Source organism: Dama dama, unplaced genomic scaffold, assembly GCF_033118175.1.
Source record: "Dama dama isolate Ldn47 unplaced genomic scaffold, ASM3311817v1 ptg000051l, whole genome shotgun sequence".
NCBI lineage: Eukaryota > Metazoa > Chordata > Mammalia > Artiodactyla > Cervidae > Dama > Dama dama.
The window spans coordinates 432,501-441,223 of NW_026870882.1; positions in this window are offsets into that span (position 1 = coordinate 432,501).

The window sequence follows — 8,723 nt, forward strand, 5'->3', positions numbered from 1 at the left end:
GATAGGGATTGCATTGAATCTATAGACTGCTTTGGGTAGAATAGCCATTTTGACAATATTAATTCTTCCAATCCATGAACACGGTATGTTTCTCCATCTGTTTGTGTCCTCTTTGATTTCTTTCATCAGTGTTTTGTAGTTTTCTATGTATAGGTCCTTTGTTTCTTTAGGTAGATATACTCCTAAGTATTTTATTCCTTTGTTGCAATGGTGAATGGTATTGTTTCCTTAATTTCTCTGTCTGTTTTTTCATTGTTAGTATATAGGAATGCAAGGGATTTCTGTGTGTTAATTTTATATCCTGCAACTTTACTATATTCATTGATTAGCTCTAGTAATTTTCTGGTAGAGTCTTTAGGGTTTTCTATGTAGAGGATCATGTCATCTGCAAACAGTGAGAGATTTTGAAATGGTGTGAAAAATATGAAGAGCTTCAAAATGTGTCAAATATAAGAGGAGCATGAAACAGTGTTCAAAAACATGAAGAGCCTGAAAAGCAGTGAAAAATATGAAGAGCTTAAAACGGTGTCAAATATAGGAGGAACATGAAACAGTGTTCAAATCATGAAGAGCCTGAAAAGGTGTGAAAAATATGAAGAGCTTCAAAAGGTCCCAAATATATGTGGAGCATGAAACGGTCTGAAAAATAGGAGGAGCAAGAAGCAGTGTTCAAAAACATGAAGAGCCTGAAAAGCGGTGAAAAATATGAAGAGCTTCAAAAGGTTTCAAAAAGATGAGGAACATGAAACGGTGTTGAAAAACATGAAGACCCTGAAAAGGTGTGAAAAGTATGAGGAGCTTGAAAAAGTGTCAAAAATATGAGGAGCATGAAACGGTCAGAAAAATAGGAGGAGCATGAACCGGTGTTGAAAAACGGTAGAGCCTGAAAAGGTGTGAAAAATATGAAGACTTCAAAAGTTGTCAAAAATATGAGGAGCATGAAACGGTCTGAAAAATAGGAGGAGCATGAAGCAGTGTTGAAAAATATTAAGAGCCTGAAAAGGTGTGAAAAATATGAATAGCTTCAAAATGTGTTCAAAAATATGAGGAGCATGAAACGGTCTAAAATATAGGAAGAGCATGAAGCGGTGTTGAAAAAAAAAAAAAGCCTGAAAAGGTGTGAAAAATATGAAGAGCTTCAAAATGTGTCAAAAATATGAGGGGCATGAAACGGTCTGAAAAATAGGAGGAGCATGAAACGTAGTTCAAAAACATGAAGAGCCTGAAAATGTGTGAAAAATATGAAGACTTTCAAAAGCTGTGAAAAATATGAAGATCATGAAACGATCTGAAAAATAGGAGGAGCATGAAGCGGTTTTGAAAAACATGAAGCGCCTGAAAAGGTGTGAAATATATGAAGAGCTTCAAAGGATGTCAAAAATATGAGGAGCATGAAACGTTCTGAAAAATAGGAGGAGCATGAAATGTTGTTCAAAAACATGAAGGGCTTGAAATGATGTGAAAAATATGAAGACTTTCAAAAGGTGTCAAAATTATGAGGGGCATGAAAAGGTCTGAAAAATAGGACGAGCATCAAACGGTGTTGAAAAATATGAAGAGCCTGAATAGGTGTGAAAAATATGAAGAGCTTCAAAAGTGTCACAAATAGGAGGAGCATGAAACGGTGTTCAAAAACATGAAGAGCCAGTAAAGGTGTTAAAAATATGAATAGCTTCCAAATGTGACAAAAATAAGATGAGCATGAAACGGTCTGAAAAATAGGAGGAGCATGAAGCGGTGTTGAAAAAAATGAAGAGCCTGAAAAGGTGTGAAATATATGAAGAGGTTCAAAAGGTGTCAAAAATGCGAGGAGCATGAAACGACTGAAATATAGGAGGAGCATGAACTGGTGTTGAAAAACATTAATAGCCTGAAAAGGTGTGAAATATATGAAGAGTTTCAAAAGGTGTGTAAAATATGAAGAGCTTCAATAGGTTGAAAAATATGAAGAGCTTAAAAAGATGTGAAACACATGAAGAGCTTCAAAAGGTGTCAAAAATGAGAGGAGCATGAAACGGTCTGAAAAAAAGGAGGAGCATGAAGTGGTGTTGAAAATCATGAAGTGCCTGAAAATGTGTAAAAAATATGAAGAGCTTGAAAAGGTGTCAAAAATATGAGGAGCATGAAACGGTCTAAAAAATAAATGGAGCATGAAACGGTGTTAAAAAACATCAAGAGCCTGAAAACGTGTGAAAAATATGAAGAGCTTCAAAAGGTGTGTAAAATATGAAGAGCTTCAATAGGTTGAAAAATATGAAGAGCTTCAAAAGATGTGAAAAACATGAAGAGCTTCAAAAGGTGTCAAAAATGAGAGGAGCATGAAAAGGTGTTAAAAAACATGAAGAGCCTGAAAAGGGGTGAAAAATATGAAGAGCTTCAAAAGGTGTCAAAAGTACGAGGAGCATGAAATGGTCAGAAAAATAAGAGGAGCATGAAGCGGTGTTGAAAAACATGAAGAGCCTGAAACTGTGTGAAATATATGAAGAGCTTCAAAAGGTATTAAAAATATGAGGAGCATGAAAAGTTCTAAAATATAGGAGGAGCATGAAGCGGTGTTGAAAAACATGAAGAGCCTGAAACGGTGAGAAATATATGAAGAGCTTCAAAAGGTATCAAAAATATGAGAAGCATGAAAAGTTCTAAAATATAGGAGGAGCACGAAGCGGTGTTGAAAAACATGAAGAGCCTGAAACTGTGTGAAATATATGAAGAGCTTCAAAAGGTATCAAAAATATGAGGAGCATGAAAAGTTCTAAAATATAGGAGGAGCATGAAGCGGTGTTGAAAAACATGAAGAGCCTGAAACTGTGTGAAATATATGAAGAGCTTCAAAAGGTATCAAAAATATGAGGAGCATGAAAAGTTCTAAAATATAGGAGGAGCATGAAGCGGTGTTGAAAAACATGAAGAGCCTGAAAAGGTGTGAAATATATGAAGAGCTTCAAAAGGTGTGAAAAATATGAGGAGCATTAAACGGTCTGAAAAATACGAGGAGAATGAAGCGGTGTTGAAAAACATGAAGAGCCTGAAAAGGTGTGAAAAATATGAAGAGCTTCAAAAGTTGTCACAAATAGGAGGAGCATGAAACGGTGTTCAAAAACATGAAGAGCCTGAAAAGGTGTGAAAAATATGAAGAGCTTCAAAGGGTGTGAAAAATATGAAGAGTTTCAAAAGGTGAGAAAAATATGAAGAGCTTCAAAAGGTGTCAAAAATTAGAGGAGCAAGAAACGGTCTGAAAAATAGGAGGATCATGAAGTGGTGTTGAAAAACATGAAGAGCCTGAAAAAGTGTGAAATATATGAAAATCTCCAAAAGGTGTCAAAAATATGAGGAGCATGAAACGGTCTGAAAAATAGGAGGAGCATGAAACGATGTTGAAAAAAATGAAGAGCCTGAAAAGGTGTGAAAATATGAAGAGCTTCAAAAGGTGTCAAAAATATGAGGATCATGAAACGGTCTGAAATATAGGTGGAGTATGAAACGGTGTTGAAAAACATAAAGAGCATGAAAAGGTGTGAAAAATATGAAGAGCTTCAAAAGGTTTCAAAATTATTAGTCGCATGAAACGGGTAAAAAAAATAGGAGGAGCATGAGACGGTGTTGAAAAACATGAAGATCCTGAAAAGGTGTGAAATATATGAAGAGCTTCAAAAGTTTTCAAAAAAAGGAGGAGCATGAGACGCTGTTGAAAAACATGAAGAGCATGAAAAGGTGTGAAAAATATGAAGAGGTTCAAAAGTTATCAAAAATATGAGGAGCATGAAAGGGACTGAAAATAGGAGGAGCATGAAACTTTGTATGTATACATGAAGAGCATGAAAAGGTGTGATCAATTTGAAGAGCTGCAAAAGGTGTCAAAAATATGAGGAGCATGTAACGGTGTTGAAAAACATGAAGAGGATTAAAAGTGTGAAAAATATGAAGAGTTTCAAAAGGTGTCAAAAATATGAGGAGCATGGAATGGTCTCAAAAATAGTAGGAGCATGAGATGGTGTTGAAAAACATGAAGAACCTGAAAAGGCTGGAAATATATGAAGAGCTTTCAAGGTGTCAAAAATATGAGGAGCATGAAACGGTCTGAAAAATAGGAGGAGCATGAAATGGTGTTGAAAAACATGAAGAGCATGATAAGTGTTAAAAATATAAAGAGCTTCAAAAGGTGCCAAAATTTGAGGAGCATCAAACGTTCCGAAAAATAGGAGGAGCATGAAACGGTCTGAAAAATAGGAGGAGCATGAAACCATGTTGAAAAACATGAAGAGCCTAAAAATGTGTGAGAAATATGAATAGCTTCAAAAAGTGTCAAAAATATTAGGAGCATGAAACGGTCTGAAATATAGGAGGAGCATGAAGCGGTATTCAAATACATGAAGAGAATGAAAAGGTGTGCAAAATATTAAGAGCTTCAAAAGGAGTCAAATATACGCGGAACATGAAACGGTGTTAAAAAACATAAAAACAATTAAAAGTGTGAAAAATATAAAGAGCTTCAAAAGCTGTCAAAATTATGAGGAGCAAGAAACGGTCTGAAAAATAGAAGGAGCATGAAACGGTGTTGAAAAACATGAAGAGAATGAAAAGGTGTGAAAAATATGAAGAGCTTCAAAAGGTGTCAAAAATATGAGGAGCATGAAACGGTCTGAAAAACACGAGGAGCATGAAAACGTGTTGAAAAATATGAACAGCATGAAAAGGTGTGAAAAATAAGAAAAGCTTCAAAAGGTGTCAAAAAAAAGAGGAGCATGAAACTGTCTGAAAAATAGGAACAGCATGAAACGGTGGTGAAAAACATGAAGAGCATGAAAAGGTGTGAAAAATATGAAGAGCTTCAAAAGGTGTCAAAAATATGAGGAGCATGCAACTGTCTGAAAAATAGGAGGAGCATTAAACAGTGTTTAAACATGAAGAGCCTGAAAAGGTGTGAAATATATCAAGAGTTCAAAAGGTGTCAAAAATATGAGGAGCATGAAACGGTGTTCAAAATCATGAAAAGCCTGAAAAGGTGAAAAATATGAAGAGCTTCAAAAGGTGTCAAATATATGAGGAGCATGAAACGGTGTTGAAAAAAATGAGGAGCATTAAAAGTGTGAAAAATATAAACAGCTTCAAAAGCTGTCAAAAATATGAGGAGCAAGAAACGGTCTGAAAAATAGGAGGAGCATGAAATGTTGTTCAAAAACATGAAGGGCTTGAAATGATGTGAAAAAATATGAAGACTTTCAAAAGGTGTCAAAATTATGAGGGGCATGAAAAGGTCTGAAAAATAGGACGAGCATCAAACGGTGTTGAAAAATATGAAGAGCCTGAATAGGTGTGAAAAATATGAAGAGCTTCCAAATGTGACAAAAATAAGATGAGCATGAAATGGTCTGAAAAATAGGAGGAGCATGAAGCGGTGTTGAAAAACATGAAGAGCCTGAAAAGGTGTGAAATATATGAAGAGGTTCAAAAGGTGTCAAAAATGCGAGGAGCATGAAACGACTGAAATATAGGAGAAGCATGAACTGGTGTTGAAAAACATTAATAGCCTGAAAAGGTGTGAAATATATGAAGAGTTTCAAAAGGTGTGTAAAATATGAAGAGCTTCAATAGGTTGAAAAATATGAAGAGCTTAAAAAGATGTGAAACACATGAAGAGCTTCAAAAGGTGTCAAAAATGAGAGGAGCATGAAACGGTCTGAAAAAAAGGAGGAGCATGAAGTGGTGTTGAAAATCATGAAGTGCCTGAAAATGTGTAAAAAATATGAAGAGCTTGAAAAGGTGTCAAAAATATGAGGAGCATGAAACGGTCTAAAAAATAAATGGAGCATGAAACGGTGTTAAAAAACATCAAGAGCCTGAAAACGTGTGAAAAATATGAAGAGCTTCAAAAGGTGTGTAAAATATGAAGAGCTTCAATAGGTTGAAAAATATGAAGAGCTTCAAAAGATGTGAAAAACATGAAGAGCTTCAAAAGGTGTCAAAAATGAGAGGAGCATGAAAAGGTGTTAAAAAACATGAAGAGCCTGAAAAGGGGTGAAAAATATGAAGAGCTTCAAAAGGTGTCAAAAGTACGAGGAGCATGAAATGGTCAGAAAAATAAGAGGAGCATGAAGCGGTGTTGAAAAACATGAAGAGCCTGAAACTGTGTGAAATATATGAAGAGCTTCAAAAGGTATTAAAAATATGAGGAGCATGAAAAGTTCTAAAATATAGGAGGAGCATGAAGCGGTGTTGAAAAACATGAAGAGCCTGAAACTGTGTGAAATATATGAAGAGCTTCAAAAGGTATCAAAAATATGAGGAGCATGAAAAGTTCTAAAATATAGGAGGAGCATGAAGCGGTGTTGAAAAACATGAAGAGCCTGAAACTGTGTGAAATATATGAAGAGCTTCAAAAGGTATCAAAAATATGAGGAGCATGAAAAGTTCTAAAATATAGGAGGAGCATGAAGCGGTGTTGAAAAACATGAAGAGCCTGAAACTGTGTGAAATATATGAAGAGCTTCAAAAGGTATCAAAAATATGAGGAGTATGAAAAGTTCTAAAATATAGGAGGAGCATGAAGCGGTGTTGAAAAACATGAAGAGCCTGAAAAGGTGTGAAATATATGAAGAGCTTCAAAAGGTGTGAAAAATATGAGGAGCATTAAACGGTCTGAAAAATACGAGGAGAATGAAGCGGTGTTGAAAAACATGAAGAGCCTGAAAAGGTGTGAAAAATATGAAGAGCTTCAAAAGTTGTCACAAATAGGAGGAGCATGAAATGGTGTTCAAAAACATGAAGAGCCTGAAAAGGTGTGAAAAATATGAAGAGCTTCAAAAGTTGTCACAAATAGGAGGAGCATGAAACGGTGTTCAAAAACATGAAGAGCCTGAAAAGGTGTGAAAAATATGAAGAGCTTCAAAAGGTGAGAAAAATATGAAGAGCTTCAAAAGGTGTCAAAAATTAGAGGAGCAAGAAACGGTCTCAAAAATAGTAGGAGCATGAGATGGTGTTGAAAAACATGAAGAACCTGAAAAGGCTGGAAATATATGAAGAGCTTTCAAGGTGTCAAAAATATGAGGAGCATGAAACGGTCTGAAAAATAGGAGGAGCATGAAACGGTGTTGAAAAACATGAAGAGCATGATAAGTGTTCAAAATATAAAGAGCTTCAAAAGGTGCCAAAATTTGAGGAGCATGAAACGTTCTGAAAAATAGGAGGAGCATGAAACGTTCTGAAAAATAGGAGGAGCATGAAACCATGTTGAAAAACATGAAGAGCCTAAAAATGTGTGAGAAATATGAATAGCTTCAAAATGTGTCAAAATATTAGGAGCATGAAACGGTCTGAAATATAGGAGGAGCATGAAGCGGTATTCAAATACATGAAGAGCATGAAAAGGTGTGCAAAATATTAAGAGCTTCAAAAGGAGTCAAATATACGCGGAACATGAAACGGTGTTAAAAAACATAAAAACAATTAAAAGTGTGAAAAATATAAAGAGCTTCAAAAGCTGTCAAAATTATGAGGAGCAAGAAACGGTCTGAAAAATAGAAGGAGAATGAAACGGTGTTGAAAAACATGAAGAGAATGAAAAGGTGTGAAAAATATGAAGAGCTTCAAAAGGTGTCAAAAATATGAGGAGCATGAAACGGTCTGAAAAACACGAGGAGCATGAAAACGTGTTGAAAAATATGAACAGCATGAAAAGGTGTGAAAAATATGAAAAGCTTCAAAAGGTGTCAAAAAAAAGAGGAGCATGAAACTGTCTGAAAAATAGGAACAGCATGAAACGGTGGTGAAAAACATGAAGAGCATGAAAAGGTGTGAAAAATATGAAGAGCTTCAAAAGGTGTCAAAAATATGAGGAGCATGCAACTGTCTGAAAAATAGGAGGAGCATTAAACAGTGTTTAAACATGAAGAGCCTGAAAAGGTGTGAAATATATCAAGAGTTCAAAAGGTGTCAAAAATATGAGGAGCATGAAACGGTGTTCAAAATCATGAAAAGCCTGAAAAGGTGAAAAATAAGAAGAGCTTCAAAAGGTGTCAAATATATGAGGAGCATGAAACGGTGTTGAAAAACATGAGGAGCATTAAAAGTGTGAAAAATATAAACAGCTTTCAAAGCTGTCAAAAATATGAGGAGCAAGAAACGGTCCTGAAAAGGGGAGGAGCATGAAACGGTGTTGAAAAACATGAAGAGAATGAAAAGGTGTGAAAAATATGAAGAGCTTCAAAAGGTGTCAAAAATATGAGGAGCATGAAACGGTCTTAAATATAGGAGAAGCATGAGACGGTGTAAAACATGAAGAACCTGAAAACGTTGGAAAAATAAGAAGAGCTTCAAAGGTGTCAAAAATATGAGGAACATGAAACTGTCAGAAAAATATGAGGACCATGAAACGGTCTTAAAAATAGGACGAGCATGAAACAGTGTTGAAAAACATGAAGAGCTTCAAAAGGTGTCAAAAATATGAGGAGCCTGAAACCATCTGAAAAATAGGAGGAGCATGAAACGGTGTTGAAAATCATGAAGAGCCTGAAAAGCTGTGAATAATAAGAAGAGCTTCAGAAGGTGTCAATAATATGAGGAGCATGAAAGGGTCTGAAAAATAGGAGGAGCATAAAATGGTGTTGAACACATGAATTGCTTGAAGAGGTCTGAAAAATATGAAGAGTTTCAAAAGATGTTAAAAATATGAGGAGCATGAAAGGGTCATAAACATTGGAGGAGCATGAAACGGTGTTGAAAAACAT